Here is a 22,342-nt window from a genome sequence, read left to right as displayed (position 1 = left end):
CAAATAGATGGCTTCTGCCTGTGCCCAGCTGGCTGGGTCTTCTCCTTCCATGAATCACTTTGAAGATGACGTGATCCTGAGAACTTCTGAGAGAGTGAAGACCTGCCTCAAAATTAGGAAGAGTGATGGTAAGTCAGTCTAGTGTAAATAATTTTCAAACCAAAACATTACTGAGGTTCAGAGATGCATTACACTTCATCATTTACGAACCTCATATATTTTTCTGATGGAGACTGATAGCTAAAAAAAGATAAGGAAGCTTGTTGTTGCAAGCTTTCCTGCCTGTTTATACAGATCCCTAGGTTTGGTTAACTCACAAAACTGACCCTGAAATAGCCTGAACTCAGCACAGACTGCAGGAGTCAAGGCAATCACCAGGTTCTGCGTAGCAGAAATTCCATGCTTAAGCCGTGCTGTCAATTAGACGAGTCCCACTGTAATGGTGTGTCTTCTGTCAAACATTGCTGAATAGACCCTTGTTCCATTTGATAGTTTCCTGAGGGAGCTTTATCACAGTTCTGATGTACGGTAACCTGATAAGCCTTCATTTAGCACCCTTCTATCACTATTTAACCTTAACATGCATCTAGGGACTACCATCAAAATGGCAGGTTTTTGTGGTGATGGAGTGCTCACCAGTGGTTAAAGCAGATTAACCAAATGTTTTTGTTACAAAATAGAGTCTGCATCCCACAGTCTTGCTAAATCCTTGCTAACAGGAGTTTCATCAAAAGGCTAGCTGTTCATACATGATAAGGTTTCTAAGAGCATAAAAGTCTCTAAACAAACCAGTTCTGTGAGAGAGGTATGTGTGTGAGCATTATTGTCAGATAATGCTTTAACTGAGCTATCTACATTTGTCCTAGGATAGTAAGAAAATATCTTATTAGAATCATGCTTTAGAAATTTAATTCAGCTATGTTATGGAGGAAACAAAAAAAATCAATGCTTCAGGTTAGTATATTTATTGTTAATGCTATTTAAATCTAAACAAAAAAAAAAACTTTAACAGATGTAAGGGTATGTATAGCTAAAAATGTCAGAAAGCTCTTTAGTTGGTTCAGAAAATATTAAGATCAAGATTTTAAACTATTGAAAAGTTATTAATCTGTCAGTTAACAGTACAGGACCAAATGTAAAAAGAACTAAGAAAAAGATGTTTCAGAGGGGCATCAGACTCTTTTGTCTTGTCTTTTTCACTCAAAAGTACAAAATAACATCCAAGAAATTAAGTAACTAATTAAATCTCTGTTAACTTATATATAAATAACTGTTTATATATAAAAATACACTACATATATTTAGATATATTTTATATATATATATAAAATCTGTTTACTCTGTTTATTCTGTGGGTTTTTTTTTTTTGGGGGGGGGGGGGGTGGGGGTGTTAAAGATTGCTGCTGCTCCGGGTACCTTCTGTACTGACTCCTGCATATACAGCTAGGTTATGTCATCCTGACATGACATCTGGTGACGAGTACTTTATTCTACACACCATCTGGATTTCACTAAGTTCAGTAAGCATTTATTGTAACTTGACAATTGAAAATATAATACTCAATCCTTTACTGAACCTAAAGTAGATGGATCTGTGCTTGTAGGGGAGCCACAGTGAGGTCAATGGGGATAAGCAAAACTTTGCTTGTGCAAAACTTCAGTAATAAAAACTGGCTTCTGTTTCTAGAGTACATGAAATCTAGGTGATATAAAGAACATTTCAATTGCACTTCTGTGCCCCTACTAATTTAGGCTACTGCTAATAAATGTATCATTTTCTGGAGCTAAGGAGATCTCTTCAAAGAGACAAAAAAGCATGTCAGAATCTAGGAACTTTCCATGGAGTTCAGTATGGCTTTTGAATTTATAATGTTAAAATAAACAAAACACTATATACTTATGTCATATAATATGTAATTTATACTGCATATAAATAACATTTATACACAGTATCTCCTTCTATGACCAGGTGACCCACCTAGTGGAGGAGGGAAAGGCTGTGGATGTGGTCTACCTGGACTTCAGCAAGGCCTTTGACACCGTCTCCCACAGCATTCTCCTCGAGAAGCTGGTGGCTCATGGCTTACACAGGTGTACCCTGCGCTGGGTCAAAAACGGTCTGGACAGCCAGGCCCAGAGAGTTGTGGTGAATGGAGTTCAATCCAGTTGGTGGCCGGTCACGAGCGGTGTTCCCCAGGGCTCAGTTTTGGGGCCGGTCTTGTTCAAGATCTTTATCGATGATCTGGATGAGGGGATTGAGTGCACCCTCAGTAAGTTTGCAGACGACACCAAGTTGGGCGGGAGTGTTGATCTGCTCGAGGGTAGGAAGGCTCTGCAGAGGGACCTGGACAGGCTGGATCCATGGGCCCAGGCCAACTGTATGAGGTTCAACAAGGCCAGGTGCCGGGTCCTGCACTTCGGCCACAACAACCCCATGCAGCGCTACAGGCTTGGGGAAGAGTGGCTGGAAAGCTGCCCAGCAGAGAAGGACCTGGGGGTGCTGGTCAACAGCCGGCTGAACATGAGCCGGCAGTGTGCCCAGGCGGCCAAGAAGGCCAATGGCATCCTGGCCTGTATCAGAAATAGTGTGGCCAGCAGGAGTAGGGAAGTGATCGTGCCCCTGTACTCGGCACTGGTGAGGCCACACCTCAAATACTGTGTTCAGTTTTGGGCCCCTCACTACAAGAAGGACGTTGAGGTGCTGGAGCGTGTCCAGAGAAGGGCAACGAGGCTGGTGAGGGGTCTGGAGAACAAGTCTTCTGAGGAGGGGCTGAGGGAACTGGGACTGTTTAGCCTGCAGAAAAGGAGGCTGAGGGGAGACTTCATCGCTCTCTACAACTCCCTGAAAGGAGGTTGTAGCGAGGTGGGTGTCGGTCTCTTCTCCCAAGTAACTAACGATAGGACAAGAGGAAACAGCCTCAAGTTGCGCCAGGGAAGGTTGAGATTGGATGTGAGGAAAAATGTCTTTACTGAAAGAGTGGTGAAACATTGGAAGAGGCTGCCCAGGAAAATGGTGGAGTCCCCATCCCTGGAGGTATTTAAAAGACGTGTAGCTGTGGTGCTTAGGGACATGGTTTAGTGGGCATGGTGGTGTTGGGTCGATGGTTGGACTCGATGATCTTAGAGGTCTTTTCCAACCTCAATGATTCTATGATTCTATGTGCCCACATGTATGCTTACATGTGCATTTGTATAGTAACTATATGGGAAATTAATTATGAATTTTATAATAAATAACGTTATTGTAATTTATTTCATATCTTATGAGAAAATAAAAGGTCTTAGTCATTGGCCTTTTAAATCACAGATTTGAAACACACTTTTCAAGACTTTTTAAATTTTAACTCATTTTTTCAGAATAAAAAGACAATCAGAAATAGCAAATTGTATATTGTGATCTAAATCATAACAGGAAAGAGCTATTTTCCGTATCCATGGTGTAAGTGGTTACTAATATATCCATGCAGCTGGGGGCAAGGATATGAAAAAGGGGATTAAATAAACTACATTTCTAGGACAGTAACTTCTTTGTGATTCATAGTCATAACAGCAATTATTTTCTATTTCAACAGGCTAAGGAAAGAGGGAGTGCTGTTTCTTCAGTTTTGGTGGTTAAGGATAGCAGTAAACTTTCTGAAAGTTACTATACCACTTACACTTTTTTGTGTACCCTAAACCACTTTTTGTGAGTAGAGATAAACAGTAACAATGCCACATAATGATATATTTTTGTGATTTTATCCGTGGTTAGCATCTCCTCCCACGCTTTCTCACTGATCAGATACTCCATAGCATCTTCACTCTATGTACTTTTGGCAAAAATGATTAGAGCAACTGCTGAGTTGATTGAGAGCTCTCTCACCAGGTAGTAACCTTCATCTAGTGACATCCTGAAACTGGATAAGGATTACAAAAATCTGTTTAAGTTTTCCTCATGAAAGAACTTATAACTATTTTACCTAATAAATCAAATTTTGGAATCAGTTTCAGCCACTGATAGAACAGACACATTTTACAACAGTACAGGAGCAGATGTAGGAGTCAAACTGGGCCAATTTAGAAGAGAATAAACAGCAGGTATTTTTCTTTGAAAACTCTGTCTATTTCCAGGGTGGGGGAGAACAACACAACCCTCTTCTTTGAAGATATCATATTCTAGTAGTAAGACTTTAAGGACCACATTGCAAATCCCAGCTAATGTAATAGTTTGTGTGTTTTCCAGAACATGTGCACTGTCTGAAACAATATATGTGAAATATCGACGTTTTTTCTTTCCCTCAGTACTTCAGGTTTAGAGTTTAATAACAAAGTGCATAAAAAGCATGAGTTGGAAGAGAAATAATCATAATCTTTCATAATCGATGATCTTCATAGTCTGTGACAAGGGTTTTTTTGACTGCACAGGCAGATTTTGAAATGTATCATCAGGAATTAAGAAATACTCTCTGTTGATTTGGGATTTTTCCCCATGTAGGTGATATATGTCATTCTAATAAATAAAGCCACTGTGAATGCAACAAACACTGCTGTTTTTATTCTTATAACCTGTGCTATATATGTAACTGGTTCACCAGAATTCACGACCGTTCTTATTTGTTATATACTAGTGAAAATGCCTTTGGTGAAAATTTACCTTCAGGAGTATAAAACCCATGCCTATATGCACAAGGTTATATGGGACCTAAAGTATAGATCAAAATTGAACAGGGAGATTGCAACAAAGGTTTTCTATGTTAAACTGCTTTGCCTGTGCACACAAAGTAAACCATCACACAGGTGAAATGTATTAATTTGTCAAATCAAGGTGAATCATTTATGTACCTGAGACATGAGTTTGTAAGGCTGATTACTTTGACACTTAGAGAAAAAGTTAGAATTAAGATGAATCACCATTATCATAAACTATGTATGGTAAAGCTCAGCAGTATCTTATTCTGTTGTTAGTCAGATAAAGTGCTGCCAGCTGATAGCCACAGTGTAGTTTTTGACCTCGCTCATCCCTTTATGAATATAAAATATAAAAATTTATTTTGTGTGATTTGAATCTAATTCTTTGAGAGTTCATAATAAAATGTTTGTTATGAATGAATGTTTTAATGTGTTTCAAATCTTCCTATGAAGTTTTGTTAGGAAGGAGAAAAATGTTTTATATATTTATCATAGCATTGATTCTTTGATGTAAAATTGATTCTTCAGGCTCTGAAACTCCATTATAGTTATAGAAGAAAATACCTATTTTTAAACACTGTTTAATGAGTGAGTACAAGTTTTTTTCGTTAACTTCTAAAGTATGATTGCTTTGATCTTTTAGCTATAGTCTTTTGGAAGTGACAGCTTACAAAGAAACACAAGGAAGCATTCAGGTTGAAAACCTACTGAGAAATATTAAGGAGTAAGAGTTATTCTTTGATTTCAGGAGACATACCATGCCACTTTATGTGAAGACACAGAACCCAACCCTGTGTCCCGATTACTCTATTGTAAAACCAGACTGAGTTCACTGTGGTCAAAATAGTAAACCTATACCCATATCACTTTAAATGAAACTAGATTTGTTTGCTTTTTTCTGTGAATCCTATCACATTCTAAATGGAAAGTGGAGAGCTTTGTACTCCTATTAAATACTATGTCAAGGAGATAATAAACAAGGACATAAAAACTAGAAGTCATCAATTCATAATGCACCACAGACCACTGAAAAAGGATTTTCCCTCCTGAGTGACAGTCACAGCATTTGAGAATTGGTCCAGCATCTAAATCAAGGAAATCCATCTTCATTTTCCCTTAATTACCTTGAAACCTTATGCAATATCATATGCAATTTAATTGGCAGAAAAACCTTCTGGACAACTGTTTGAACCCCTTGCTTATTCTCTTACCCTTGTGGGCAAAGGATTACTCACAGGAAAATTCTCATTTGTTTCAATGAAACTAGTCATGTATTAGTGCTATACAATGGAAGTAAGGCATTTTCAGTCTGGTCATTTCCCATGAAATATTAATACATATGAAAAGCATTGATTGGCATTTATATGCTTTTGGAAGTTTGGCCTTTTTTAAGTAGGGCTTCTTGTTCATCAAAGCAAAACAGTGGTGCTTGCAGTTCAAAGACTTTACTCATCAAGAGCTCTAGCAGTCAGTAAGAACTGTAGGTTATAGGAAACCAAAACCAAGAAATCCATGGTCACAATGTCCAAATGAGGTTTGGATGAAATCAGCCCCATGAATAAGCCTTAAATGCCGTATATGCCTCAAACACTCTTCACAGCTTTATGATGATGAGATTTATCTTCTGGGCAGGTTCTTGGGGTGTTGCTGCTTCACTCATTTGTCATATATGACTGATATTATTGCCATTTCTACATGACTTAGCCTATGCAAAACCACTGCTTTCTTTTAACTTTATAACATTCAGGTGTCTGGTTTTTTTGTTTTTTTTTTTTTCCTTTTTTGTGTCTTACGGAAATTAGAGATAAAAGAGAAGGTTGGAGGAAAAAGGAAAGCAAGAAAATGCTCTTTGAGAAATAAACAACTGCAAGTGGCAAAATAACAATTGTTAAACCACAAACTAAGTAACTATTATTTTCTGTCATCCTTATATATGCTAAGTATTACCTTATTCATTTCAGATTCACTGAATATAAGCATGGAGTGTAGGACTATTTGGCATGACTATGGACAGCAGAAATAAGAGGTTTTAAAAAAGATCAACCATAAGCCTATATCCTGACATTAATTCATTTGTTATAACATTTATTTAATAACTATAAACTAAGATGGCTTTCATACTTGCTCTTAATGTAATTTACATTTACAATTTTATATAAGACAAAATATTAAAACACTTTGCATCCATAAATAGTATATATTTTTCAAACTCCAAGCTTGCATTCCATAAATTATGCCTCAAATAGGTTAAAGATTCAAAGTCTTGCAGCTATGTCTGATTCTTTCACTTAGACTTTTAAGAACTGAGTTAGTCAAAATATGTGTGTATTGGAGTGCTTGGTTACTCTTACGGCAGTTTTCATTGACTCTTTTTATGTTTAGTTAGTCTCAGGAATATTTTTTTTTTTAGAGATCTTGATTCATTTTCACTTCTTAAACTGTTTTTCTCGTACTTGTTTCTTGTTTTCTGTTATCTTTTGTGTTTTTGAATGTACAAACCTTTGAATCTCTTACAAATGACACAGTAAAGTGACAAGATTACCGTCTGGATTTTTCATTCTCTTTTAGGAAAGGGTTGCAGAGGAATTCCTTGATAGTTTGAAAACTTCAGTCTTTTATATTCAAAACCATTAACAAAACTACTTATTTCTTCCAGCCATCTCTACAACTGATTTTTGTTATTTTGAGCCTCATGAGGAAGACTGGTTTTATTTTCTTAGAAGCATGGCTTTTCACAGTTTAATTCACATATTGGTAATAAAAATTCCCAGGAAAAAAATCTGAATATGTTGTTATCCTTTCTATCTTTTACTCAAGTTCAGCAAATATTGCTATATAACAATGCATTAAATAATTACCAAAGTTCACATTCAGAGGTGATCACTGATCAGGACTCCTCTAAATGTGTTAGCAATGCTCTAACGGACCGTATACATTTAATGGATATCCTTATACATGAAGGGGAATGAAGGAGCAAATCTAACGGTTGAGACACCTGTTAGTTTCTTTCAGGGAAAAGTTCTGTCATGATCTAATATTCATAAGCATGGTGAGATAGAACAAGCAGCATGGGGAGTTTAAAAGGAATCCAACTAAAGTATCACTTGCAATTTCTTGTCTTGCCTATCCAAAGATCTTGAATAAGAACCAGATCTCTGAAGTGATCTTTCTGTGTTGCATATTGGTTGCATTACTCATGAATTAGGGGTTGAACAGGATAGCACACTGAAAATATGAATGAAGTCACTATTATCACTTTTCTTAAAGAGATGCCACAAATGATGAAATAGAAGCAGACTTTTCTTTTCCAGAAAAATATTTTTTCCCTAAGAAAATTTCTCTAGAGTAGAAAAAACTACTTAGAATTTGTGTTGGGGGGGGGGGGGGAAAAAACAGATAAATTCTAAGGGTTTTTTTCAGTGTTTTAGAACAAAGTACTGAACTTTAAATTCACATTTCAAATAATGATTTAGCTAGAAGTTTATTGGCATTTAATTAAAAACATAGATAAATATTCAGGAAAAGAAACCTGTTGGAATTTAAAGCAAGCTGTGTTCCTTTCCCCACTCTTTCATCCAGCTGTTAAAAAAATCCCACCTCAGGTAAAGCCAAAGCTTTAAACAGACAGAGTATTCTTTTAGTTTGTTATTAATTTTTCCTGCCCATATTGTCTGCATTGTGTTTGCTCACATTTATTGTCTATCTTAGTTTCTCTGGGATACTGTGAAGTCAACATTGCTAACACTGCCTCCAATATATTGACAATACTAAAAAAAAAAAAAATTCTGTTCAATAGGATATTTTCCTAGGGTTATATCTTGGATGAGAAGTGCATTATTTTAACTTCTCAGTAAAAGGAGAAGGATAAGACAGTTGCTATTTTTAACTTATTTGTTAGGAACTAACAGAAAGATGCACTGTGCATAAAGAAAGTTTGGAAGAAAAAATGCAAACTTGTCTTTAGGAATTGTTCTAAATCTTTCACTGTATTCATAATATAGAAGTCACATATCTATTTGAAATTAAACTGGTGGGGATATCAAGATAAATGTTTGACCACTTCTTCTAAGCCAAAAATGAGGAAAGAGTTTAAAATACTCAGAACATTAAAATTATTCTTAGAGTACAGGTAGTGCATTGAATCACAAATGTATGTATTTGTCCTCTATGGGATATCATCTGTAGCATTACTGCCTGCTATATTTTAAGGCTTATTTTTCATGTGATGATGGTGCTGCTTTTTTGCTCACAATGTTTTCAGCTGAATCTTGATGTGATTTTTCTCAATGCACTTTTTGAGCACAAGGGTCAAATTAGATTTTCAGGTGTCAGCATTATGAATTTTGAGTAATCTTATTGATGTAAAAGTTACCACAAATTTAGATGGGCCTCTGGACCTCACTGGAGGTAAAATATGACCAAGTATAGATGTTCTGTAAAATAAGAGGATGTACACAGCTAAATACTGGACACTTGGCTCTCAGTACTGAATAATTATTCCTGCAGCATGAAAACTGATATAGAAGAGTTTTAGATGACAAAAGATGATTATTTTGTCCCTAATTGAAGATTTCATGTCTTGCAACTGACCAAAGTCAAGGAATTCTACATTTTTATACCAGAACAATAATTCAAACTTCCTTGATAGGTTTAATGTTGCTTTGCCTAATAATTGCAGAATATACTTAAATAATATATTTATATGTCTATATATGAGTATACATCTATGAGTGTCTGCATGTAGATGAGAGGGTGAGTTTATGTGAGTATGTGTGTAAGCCTGATCACTAAGATCCAAAATGGAAGCAAAACCCCATCATTTCCCTATTACTGTTCAGAAATTCAGAGGAGAAGGCAATCCAGACTTTTCTGGATTGTGCTTTGTTATTTTCTGATGGAACTAGAGGTAGATAAATGGAGAGAAAAAAATGGGCATGGATTTAAAAAAATGTGTTTTTTCTTGCATTTGCTGTTAGGTTTGAGGGCTATTTCTGTTTAAAAGGGAGAGGTTTGTAATTGAACAAAAGTCTTGGCCAACTTTCTATAAGTTCATGGGGTGTTTAGGAACATTAAACTTTGGCAATAGCTTCCAGCATGGGAGTATGAAGGGTGGAATTTGTAAAAAGAAAACTTACGAGTATACTTATGGTTTTCCCAACAATGTATGAGATAGCAAGAGCTGCTTTAACATTTTCTAAGGTTTTCCTGCATTTAGTTCTAATCCTTAAACACAAAAATAAGCAACGCTAGCCAATCTGCTGCCATTTACTAGAGCACAGAGGAATGAGGAGCAGCATGAGCTGCAGTTGCGGGATTGCACAGCTAGCAGGAGCAAAGGCAGGCATGAGGTGCAGCTTGTAGAAGATGTATGCAATGTGGCTAAGGGTAGTGGGGGATGGTGTGAGGTGTAGAGTAAGATCTAGCTAACAGGAACAAGGTTAACCAGGAATAGCTGGTGATGCAAAGTCCAGCACTAGGGAATGGCTATGTCATGTGGCACAGCATGTGCAAGTGGCTACTGGGATGAAGTATGACTCGCAGGAGCCGCTAGCAAGGTCAGCCATTGTGTACAGGTGCAGCTCAGGGGAGCAACATGTGACTGTTAGCAGAATTAGCTAATGAAAAATGGTAAACTGATGTATCAGATCAATTTAAACTGGGTTACACTACCCGGTGGAACCTCTGATTGAGAGTTACTGCAGAAGAGAGACCCTATGTTGTACCAAGGTGCAAACCACTTTGCCTAAGAATTTCCTCTTCAGAGAAAAAAGTCATAAATTCTTATTCTAATACTTTAAGAATGAGTTGCTGTTCCCTCATTGATCTAGCATCCTAGAATTTTCTTTTCTGTCTTTAATACAAATGAAATTTGTTAGCCATTTGATTAATATTTATGAATATGAATTCACTGAACAGCAGAAAGTTGAATATAAAGTTTGAGGCTTCTGGCCAGCATTTTCTTTTTTTTATTTAATGAAACCCTTAAATTTGGTCATGCTGCTGCCAGTGAAGTCCCGTAACAAGAGTTACAAGTATAGTATATATTTGTATTATATAATTTATACATACACACACGTATATACACTTATAAATTTTTTATTTTTATCATTCTATTTTTTACTGCATATTTAATATACACTTCATTGTTAATTAACTTATGGAGTACAATCCATGGTCTCCGGTACTTCCAGCCATTTATGGGTGGTCTGTCTGTTTCTGCTCATCACTGTAAAGAAATAATCCTTTGGAACTGAGTCTGAAAATCAGTAGTTTTGGCAGACTGTTCATTATATATTTCCACATCACTTGCACATCTGAAAACAATTCCATATCAAGTTGCATCCTTTACCATTGTAAAGACCTTTGCTAGGACTTTAGGTATATGTTAATATATTTTTCCTGTCATGATAACACTTTCTTATTCTTGTTTTTTATATTCAAATTAGACATATATTGAGACCTAGTTAGGTAATAATTATGTAAAGTTGTCAGAAAAACACTTTCTAAAACATGTGGGGCTTTGGGGTTTGGTTTGTTTTGGTTTGGTTTTCCAAAGAAGCAGGTTTGTCTTTGCATTTGTCTTCAAAACATGTGACAGAATAGAACAAAATTTTCCTTCATCAGAAATCCTCTGCTCAGTGCTCATCAAGGAAATATCTTTCCAACCAACAGGAGTCCAAATACATTCATGAGACTGGTAAAAATTCCCTGCAGATTGGTGAGCAGTGTTAGTAACTATATCTAGAAAATAAAAGTTTTCTACTTTTGTACTGAAGCTTTTCATGAAACGTAGAAAGTATTTTGTTGTTTCCGGACCTGAACAATAGGTGTTGGTCAATAGTTTCCTCCAGGATAGGTATCTATAACAGTGATTGAGCAGCCTTTCAGCTCAAGGAATTTTCTGATTCATTGAATAATTTCTAAGAGTTTCTCAAATAATGATGTCAGAAAGGTTATTTTTTGCTACTAAAATTAGATAAAAATAAGGATTATTTACTACATCAAATTCATTCTTTGTCCTGAGCATAACTTTAGACTGTGAAATCCCCTTTGGATATATACTACACTATGCTCAGACACGGAGCTTTGTACTCTAGTCCTTTTAATTTCTTGCATTAAGATTGCAGATTTCACTTTTCTGACACGTGTCATAATTATTTGCATAAAAATATTGTGTTTCAGCCTCTGAACACAGGCTTCAGCTCCTCTACCCATTAATGTAAGTTGAACTCTTCCATATTTCCAGAAATAGCAATTTTACTGTTTTCATTTTTTATCTTTGTAACTGTGAAACTTCATTGCTTCTTCATTTTCCTTGAGCATTTTGGTTTACAATTGAATCATTATTGCCAGTATTCTTTATTTTTCCTCATACACTGCAGATAATACTTGTATTTTCCCACCTGTATTTCAGATTAAGAAAAAGGACACACATCATAGCTTATCAAAACAGCTTATATACTCTTAACAGATTTTTCAGTACTGACTGCCAATACGTTATTTGATGGTCTAAATCGACAGAGCATGTGCCCCCTCCCTCTTATTGTCCAGGTGCTTGGTATTGATTCACTTGTTAACAAGAGTCATGCATCTCCAGTGCTGACTGGCTAATACAAATGAAAGGAGGATTAAATTACAAAAAAGAAAATATAAAAAAAAAAAAAAAGAAACTCATCTTGCAGCATTACGCAGCAAACCCCTTTTCATTTATTTTTTTACCACTCATAAGTGTAAGCAACCAAGTTTGAAACTGTGTTAGCGGGCTGTGTTAGACCGTCAAATAGATACTGACAGTGCTTGAAATGTGCTCCTATCATTGAGAATTCTATATAGCAATTTTGTTACATATAGTTCCCATAAGAAGTAAAATGTCAGAGCCTGTTAGATACTCTCAGCCACTGACTAGCCAGTCCTACACCAGTAAGGATATCACCCAATAAAACGTGGAGAGAGAAAGCAGCCACTTAAATGCAGAGAAGAACAGAGGAGCCACACTGAAAATCTCAGTAAAAGGTTTTTGTGCTCACTGCTTACATTAATTATAAATGTGTGAAGATCGTGAGGACCTTATTGTCCTTTCAGTAAAATACTAAATGTTTAATTTAACTTAATAAGTGGTGTAACCCTCAGACAATTTTAAAAATAACAGTACCTAACATTTATAATTTTCATTGTGACAATGATACCTCTTTAAAACAACATCTCTGAAATGTCTAGGGATGCTGTCTCTGATACAGATATTTTCAACAAATCACCTGAACATACACCTATTATTATTATGTGTTATAATATGTAAGACTCCATAGTAAGACTCTACAAAACTTCCTACCCAAAACGCTATTATTCTGTATTATTATTGTATCATCATAAATCACCAGGCCAATTGAAAATGAACATCATGGCCATAAGGAGATAAATTTTAAAATCTGGTCCCAGAGTAAACTATTAATGTTTACCTCAGTAATATATTAAGTTCAAAATTACTACATTAATCTTCCAAACTAATTTTTTTTTTACTGAATATGTTTCTTCATTTTTAGTCTATTACAATTTTACAATGTCAAACTAATCCAAAAATCACAGAGATAATGTTATCTTATTATAGTTTATATTTTATTATGCTCTTCATCTCCCTCCTTCCCCACCTTCTTCCATCCTTTGGTTCTTTATAAATAAAATTTGTGTGGCATATGCCCCATTATCTATCTATTTTTTGGCAGTAAAGTATTCACATTCAAGTGGGTATATTCTGCAGATAACTAGCATATGCACTACAGTTCTTCACTCTTTGCCAGCTTTTCTTCTTTCTAGTTTTCTGTACTTGAGGTCTTAGTATATTTTAAAGAAAAATATTTATGGTAAGTGCCTTTCCTTCTCCCTCCCCTCTCCTCCCCTCCCCTCCCCTTTCCCCTTCCCTCCCCTTTCCCCTTCCCTTTCCCCTTATGAGCAAAAGTGAAGGGTTACAGTGCCTAATTGTGAGTGCATCCTCAGGAAGGTAGTCTTTTAGGCTCTGTTGAGGACAGTTTAGAGCAAAATATCAATTGCCTTGAATCACTGTCTGGGGGAGCCTATACCAAAATACAGGGATAAACAAAAATTGGCTAAACTCTTATGAAGAAAACTCTGAGAAATGGTTTGACATAACTAGAGGTGGGTAAACTAGATGTAGTTAACTAGACAATTCAGGACATTTCTGAAAAAAATTATTGCATAGAGAAAATAAAGATGTCTAGTTTAAACAAGAAGGAAGAAACTAGCTTTTTAACTTAGACACCTAATGTTGAGAGACTCAAAATCTCTATTTAGGGGTTAGCTCTACTGCCTCTTACTGAGAAAATCAGGAAAAATAGCAATCCATTCTCTCAGTTATTCTAAATGAAAATGGCGGAAACCTTATGTTGCTAAAAGATAAAGAAAAATGGAATGAGATGCAAGAAAAAAATCTTCGCTGGTGACACTGTAAAGGTTCAATACTATTTAGAGCATTTAGACAGTGCTTATTGTGAAATATGGCAACTCATTGACATTTTCACAAGTGTTGTTTTTCTGTTGTTGTTTTTGGTTTTTTTCTCTCCAGTCTCCACAAAATGAGAAACTTCCCTGCATCCTTAAAAAATTCTGAAGTGGTAACTTGCATAACAATTCAGTCAGTTTTAAGTAAATAGGAAATTGCAGCACTAGTGTGTTGATAAGACCACTTGGGACAGAAATGTCAGTGTCTAATACTAAGTGTTAACTTTCTTTTGAATAATTTAAATTAATTTTAACACATAATAATTAACAGATTTATTTATACATTCTCAGAGGACTTCTTCTGTACTCGGGGATTAAGAATAGCAAATCAACAGGGGAAAGAAAGCATAAAGTTCAAGTAGTCACAATTCTTAGAGTCGTATTTGTTATATGAGCACAGACTGTCACCCTCTGTGTTGTCTGCGCAATAAGGAAAAGGATGTGGGCAAGGACATGCTTGAAGAGGAGAATAGATTTCTGTTACAACACTCCTCACTTGGCACTGCTGTCAATTACAGGATGTGGAGAGCTGCTCCTACTCACTGCAAGGTTTGCAACCGTGAGCACAGACAATACAGAGTAAAGAAGTTTTATTCTGTGGGTTGGGGCTTTTTATTCCTTCTCTCACATTTTGTGTTCTGGCAGTGTAGATAAGTCCCCATTAGGGATTAGGGTGCCATTTACCTAGGCATTGTACACGCTCAAAGGAAATATATTCCTTTTCCCAAAGAGTTAATTTAAACATTGGCAACCTTTAAGCTACGTTTGTTCATGCCTCAACCAGGCTTGCAAATGTATACTTCACATCAGATACAGCTGGGAAGCTAGTTCTGTTGTGTATATATTCATTGTGCAGCTATTTACCGCTTCCATTTACCTATATTTACTACCACTATTTACAAAAGTATTTGATCCTACTATTATAATTTTTTTCAAGTTTACCACATCATTTCATTTGTGAGCCAATCCTTCTTTCTGTAAAAGTCTTTCCTGTTTTCCAACATTCATAATATAACTAAAATACTTAATTTTATTCAATCATTCATTTGTTATTCACTTCCAGACATTAGTTACTTATGCTACGTAGCTGGTCAAGTAACTTCTTCCTTTTCTATTCCCAACTGAAGGCACACTATTATTATTTTTAAAGTACAGGAAGCAAAGATATATATATAAATATATATTAACATTGGCAAGACATTCAGGATTAGTTCTACCTATATGAATATTTACTGAATCTGTCAATAGAACAGCAGACCACTGATTATCTAGACCGCACGACTGTATGTATTGTTTTAATCCTCAAATTACAAGACTTTCAGCTTTTTAATGTATGACCAAAAATATATTATTAAAAGAAGTTTTCAAAATCTGGTACCTGCCTCTTGCTACTGATTTTACGTTTTTTGGTATAAACTACAAAAACTCAGTAGTGAACTTCGTTTTTCCATTTTTTGTACAAGTAGGGAGTTGCTGTACTAGGATTCTCACCTGGTTTCACCCCCACACCCTGAATTCATGATTGAACTTTTAAAACAAGCCCTTTAAAATACAATTAAAATGTTCACCTCACATTTGATTTTAAGCAGGAAATAAGTTTTGGGTCTGATTTATTTGTCAGTTCCATCTTAAACTCATTAGAGGTGATTAATATTTCATTTACTGTTGATTGTGTCATTCTGCAATATGCTTTGGTTGGCTCCATCAAGATATACCATCTTCCTGGCTTTTTGATGATATTGCCTTATTATTTGATCTTTCTCCAGAGTATAAATCTTCCTGGTGATATGTAGAACTGCACAGCCACAATATTCTAAAAGGTACCAAATCGGTTTTAACAGTATCTTTTCACTGGTTTTTGAATACTGCCATTTACATTTACTTCTGCCTGAAATAATTGCTTGTTATTTAACAGTCCCTTGAGCCCAGAAATGGCAATATTGGCTTACTGCTAAGAACTGACAGTTTTTCAAGGCATTTCAAGAGATGCACATTTTTTCTTTCTTTCCTTTAAATCTTTTCTAATGTGAGACACTTTTCAGCATTTTATGGTGTGCTATGTTCCAAATACATTTTCTTTTTCCCTCTTGCTTTTATTCTTTGTACTAGCTTTCAAATTCATGCCTAAACATTCTCGATGGAAGATTGGTCATGATAAGACAGTTTCCTTTACAATAAAATTTTTCAGGAAATACAAAGTGCTGAGAGCTTTTCATATTATTTTTTTCCCATCTTTTTATTGGAATTTTTATTAATAACTTTACATCAACTTTAACAGCCAATCAGAGTGCAGGCCTCATTCCTGTAAGTCTGATATACACATAAATTTTAAGGTGTCCTTCCCCAAAGGCTTACAAAGAAATCAGTGACCGTGGTACAGTGCAGATTTTCTTGTAGCTTGTGATTTACTAAAAACTAATTTATACATTTTGCTGGGTTCTTTCCCATGAATGTCCAAAATTAGGGTTTGATTTTAACAATGCAATATTTAACTACACTTTTACTTCAGATTAGTATCTTTGTTATTATCGTCTGCTTACTTCCCTCCCCATCTTTTTTTTCCCTATATTTTTTTCTTTTCCTAAAATGTAAAAGAAGTTTAAAAAGTTATAACTGAAAAAAGCACCAAAGACACCTTAGAATAATATTTATTTTATTATATTCTGTAGAGGAAAAAGGAATAACTAAAAGAAAGCAAAGATGAAATATGTGATCCTTTAAAAAATATGCCATCTTAGTCTCTGAAAAATGAAATAATTTTCCAGTTTTATTTATTTGCTTTTCTCTTTTAATTTTTCATCTAACTCATTTTTTTACCTTATTCTAAATATAAATATCATTTTCATAGTCTCTTCTCATTGCTACTCATCTGTAATCACAATCCAATTATGAACAATCACCACTTAATTTAGAGTCATGATATATTATGGTGAAATATCATGAGTGAAATACTATCCCTGTAGGTGTTTGTCATTGACTTCAGATGAATAAATTTTCATCCTGTGGCAGAACAACCTATAGCTTTACAATCTGGCTACTTTGACAAATAGTGTGATAGCGTGATTAAGAGGACAAAGTGTCTTTTAAAAAACTATTTTCTTGAAAGTGGAAGATGAAGAAGTTCTCTTAATGCTGAACCCAGCTCTGAACTACAAAGTAGAAGTTGTGTAAGCCATGTATCAAAAATGATCTTGTTTCTGTGTGACAACACTTGAGAGGATGGCAGTTTGATACAGAGACAGTTTACACTTGGCACGTGTTGAAGTTATTTGGGATCCTGAAAATTCACGCAGAGAACTTCCAAAAGCTATCATAGCTCCTACAAAATTAAGCATCTGAGTTGCAGTCCTGATGAAGGTCCACAAAAAAAAGTCTTCCTCACTCACAATGAGTTCTTTTTGAGTTAGGAGTGAAGGTGTCCGAAATACTGAATATGTTAATGTACTTTGTGCCTTCATGGGCATCCTGCTCTTTCAAGAGATTCAGAAGAAATCCAAGAATTCTGTAAAACAAAAATAACTGATGGGTTTACTTTTTTCATTTTGAACTTTAAAAGTAATTTCAAACTTCAAAATAGCTTTGGGGCGTGAAGCTCTTCATTGAAGAGATTAAATTGAACTATTTTTGGTCAAACCAGACTTCTTATTGATGCTAGACATTATCTTTTAAAATGAAAGTAGCAATTCAACTTTGAAAAATTACTGTTAGAAGGTCAAAGAAGACATCTTTTATTTTCCTTTTCACCTCTAGTTTGTGCTGGAATTATTCTTATTTTATTTTTATGGTGCTCCTTAATATTTCCCTTACTACATAGTAGGTAAAATCTGGCCTTATTCCCAGATATTAGGTAAACTAGTTCATGAGTCTGTTTGATCCAAATCAATTTTCTTTCATTAACTTCGACATGTTCATTATCAATAGATTGTACAGACAGAACTGAAGAAATGTGCTAGTGTTACAACAGATAAAGAAGGCTCAGTATCTCCAGGATTCTTTTTCCCATATTTATTATGAGAACTCCTGGAAAGTTAAAAGCCCAGAACTACAACTCAAACTGCAATCACATTTATGTATTTAATACCTTGCTATGTATCATTGTCACATCACTCTCAAGTCCATTATCTAATCAAATACTCAGGAAACATAATGTTATGTTCCCTCTCTTATCTTTCTTCTTAAGAAGAATTCAGAGATATGAGAAACATTTGGTTGCAATCGTCTTATTCAGTGCACGTCCTAAGTTCGGCAGCACAGAAAGAACACGTCATTCTGATGATCTCTCTGTTGCTCTCTCTACCTGGGTGGCATCAAATCCACTGCAAGGCCAAATGTTGTCCCTATTCTTCAAAGTCTTGAAAGGACTGGGCCATGACTCCTTCATACCTGCTGCTTACTCTGACCCAGTGTGGCAGCTGTAGTCTTTTAGTAACTGTGACAGACGGAGACCAGGGTTAGGATCCTGGCAACTGCCTTTGTCTGCTTTCGAGACAGGGAATTTCTTTTCATCAAAAATTAGAATAAGTTCTAGGCCATAGCACCTTACGAGTGAAAGTGAAGACCCATCTCTTTTCATTTGCATTCATGCAGTCACCTCTGAGTGACCCAACAATATTCCCTTGGAGAGTAAGACAAGGGAAAAACCTGATACGTTCAGATGGTGTAAGCAGAGAGGAGTGGATAATTTCAGCCCTCTGACTGCTTTGTTTTATAAAAGACTGTTAGTGCCGAGATTCTGTTCTGATGGATTTAAAATAAACGCAGAGATTAGATAAAATAACTTAGATAGACTGCTTATGCTTCCATTTCATTTTCATACCAAACATATTCCTGCAGCAAAACACATTCCACAGGGAAATTAGTTCATCAAGAAGAAAAGCATGCTGTGGCCATTAGCTGTTTCCCAGTTTCGTCCTTTCATTCCCTCTCAATCCATCAAGCTCCAGATCCACAGTGTTTCTTTGCCCCACTTAGCTCCATTCTTTATCACAGAAGATCTACAAGTTTCTGCTTGTTCTCACCTATGACTGTATCCCATGTATCTTGTTGTACTCAGACTCATTTTATAAAATATACTCATTTAAGCAAAAGTGAAAACCACTTCCCCCATCTATCTTACTTAAAGCAGTATGAGATTTCATTATATTTACCTTTCTCTGTGTGTTGTTTCGTGTCAGTGCATCACTGTAAATATGGTTTAAACATGTCTACGTTTCTGCAGCTTGTAAATTTTGGCAGTCTTCAGGAAAATCTTGAACGCCTCACGTCTTTCCCCAACAGAATGAGTTACAAATAATATAGGGCTTCATCTGCTTTCTTTTGTCCCTAATCGGTTTCAGTAACTTTATTAACATGTCAAGAGTTAGAGGAATTTCCAAATTCAATATATCAACCATGTGTGAGTATAACGTTGACCTTTGCAAGGAGGGGCTGAGGGGGGTCCTGTGTCTTTCTTGCACGTGTATCAAGTCCTCTCATTATAACACTCGAGTTTTTCTCAAACCCTACGACTGTTCAGTTACTCACAGAAAATAAATGACTTCTTCCTTAGTCAGAATTGCAATTTAAGCAGACAGTACATTGTCTTAGTTTTCAGTTGCTTTCACTATTTTTTAAAATGACATAATCTGTCATCAGAAATGTATTTACATTTGTTATATCATCAGCTGCCAGGTTTGCTTTACACTCTTTTGCATGTGAGAAGGACTGGGGGTACCTACCTCATCTTAATTAACTCCACCTGGCTTGAGACTCTCCCTTTCAACAATCTGCATCAATGCCATTATACAGGCACAGCAGGAGAAAGCCACAAATCTAGTGAAATTAAATCACTCACCATAGAAACATCTTGAACAATAGCATGAGAACATGGAGCCAACCAATCATGTTCAGGCACATGGAAGAAGGAAAAAAAAAAGTTGCAACAAAGATAAGTGTATGGCAGCAGCAGCAGCAGCAACTAGGACATAAAAGGAAAAAGATATAAGCTTCAAAAAGGAATTTATTCGCTAGCAAATAATTTCATAATTATTTCCACCCTTGTCTCTCTTCCCTCTCAAATAGTTGCAAAAAGTCACCACTATTGTTTGAAGAGAAAAAATACTGAAGTGAATCACCTCTTGCAAATGTTATATACTTAGGGAATGATCCAGGCATATGTCAAGCACCACTAAAGGGCTACACCATCTGTAAGAGAGCTCAGCACGTCAGGGTCAAGTCTCTACTCTTACTGTAACTGGAATCAATGCCAAATGTTGTATTGCTTTCAGTGGTTCAAGAGTGAGGAAGAGCAAACATAGATGATACTTTTCTTGTTTCATAAAGAGAGGAAGAGGTCTTTTCCTTCCAAGGGGAGTATGCTACAGTGAGCTGTAAAACCAATATATTTATGGAAAAAAATACAGAACAGAATGTGCAGGTATTGTATTATTTCTAAAAAAGCTTATCATAAATCTCACTGCAGAATGACAGGATAACAACTTTTCAAAACAAATCTGATGTTTTCTCTTTGAAATAAGTGTATAAAATTTCAAGTTCCAAACTTGAAACTACAATAAAGCTGTTTAACATTTATAGATAGATTAAAAAAAACCCAAAACAAAACAAACAAAAGTTTTTGGCCAGTAAGACACATTAAAGGCCAGATTCTGCCAGGCTTTCTCACGGTAACTAGCACATTACTATTCTGGTAATCCTATTGATCTCACTAGGATAACTTCAGAGTAAGAAACTGGTCAATACAAGTAGGTTGGCAGAATTTGCCTCTAAATTATCATCTCCCTTACATTCAATCTCTGTAGGTCAGTACTGTCCCTTGCCAACTGTTTGAAGTAATCATTTGTAAAATTCTGCTTTGCTAATTTCTCAAATCAGCAAATACTGTGAATAGTAATTTAGAGCATGTATTTCTAATTGCAAAATTATATTCTTTTGGAAGGTGTCAACTAATATGAAAAATGTTAGTTTATCTTTTTGTAGTCTTCATGCCAGCTGGATCCTGAAAAGGAAAAGGATGATACATGATTTTCACAAGATCTTCACAAGTAATTTATAACTAATAATTTCTACACATTTGTTTTAGTATTCTTGTGTTATGCAATGTAACCTGATATTTTCCAAAAATAATCTTGATTTTGCAGCGACATTTTATACCTTGAGGGGAAATCACAAATTTCTGTCATGAATACTCACAGCTATAAATACAGAATTGTCCAAATACTCATATCTGTAACTTAGAAATTGATGGACAGTGAATGTTTGGGCCAATAAGTTTTGACTTTTCAATGTTTATGAAAAACAGACGCAGTAAGTGAGTAAATAGCTGAAGCAAATTTTACTTAAAAAAAAAAAAGGAAAACGTCAGCCAAAATTCTAGCTAGAGCTCTCAGAATCAGAGTGCTACAGCATCACACATGGAAAAGGAATCTATTCCTAGACTGAATATATACATGGATGTTGGTTTGACATCAATAAGTTCATTTATAAGAGAGTTTTTATCAGGAAGTTTAATAGAATTTGTAAGTTAATGTACAGCAAATTGCATGAGCAGTCACCCTCTAGCTAATACTCCTGTAATGAAGGTAGGTTTTTTTTCATTAATATGTATATAAAATCTGTTTTTAATATCTGTTATGATTTTTTGTTGTTGTGTATTGCCTAAGGCCTATCTCTTCTACACAGTTTCTTTTGCTTCGATGTTCTTTTGCTTCGATGTTCTTTTGCTTATGTCAAATCATTTAAGAAAACACTGAAACACATGTAATATACCTACATGAATAAATGAATAAATTGAATATTTGATGGTTCAATGCCCTGACCTTTCAGATTACAATACAGGACAATGAGCACACTTTGTTAAACATGGAGGCTAGTGGGTGTGCATATTCTGAGTGAAGTACTTCAGCAAGGGAGAGGCAAAGTCAAGTTAGAACAAATATTCCAGTCCCAGAAGGCCTGTTACTGAAGTCAAATTATAGGCTTGGACTATCATAACTTATTCCTCAAAAAAAGTCATGCTGTGCAAGAATATATCATGCACTTGAATAAACAAAGAACCAAGTGTTAAGCAGTGAAGTGTCAATCAGGCAAAGTGGGTTTCTCAGATGCATATACATGCAGCCTGCACATCAGATTACATGCACTGTCTCACCCCTGGAGTCCTATA

This window comes from Aptenodytes patagonicus, chromosome 1, assembly GCF_965638725.1.
Source record: "Aptenodytes patagonicus chromosome 1, bAptPat1.pri.cur, whole genome shotgun sequence".
Taxonomy (NCBI): Eukaryota; Metazoa; Chordata; class Aves; order Sphenisciformes; family Spheniscidae; genus Aptenodytes; species Aptenodytes patagonicus.
The sequence above is the reverse complement of the archived record's forward strand: the minus strand, read 5'-3'. Positions refer to the sequence as shown.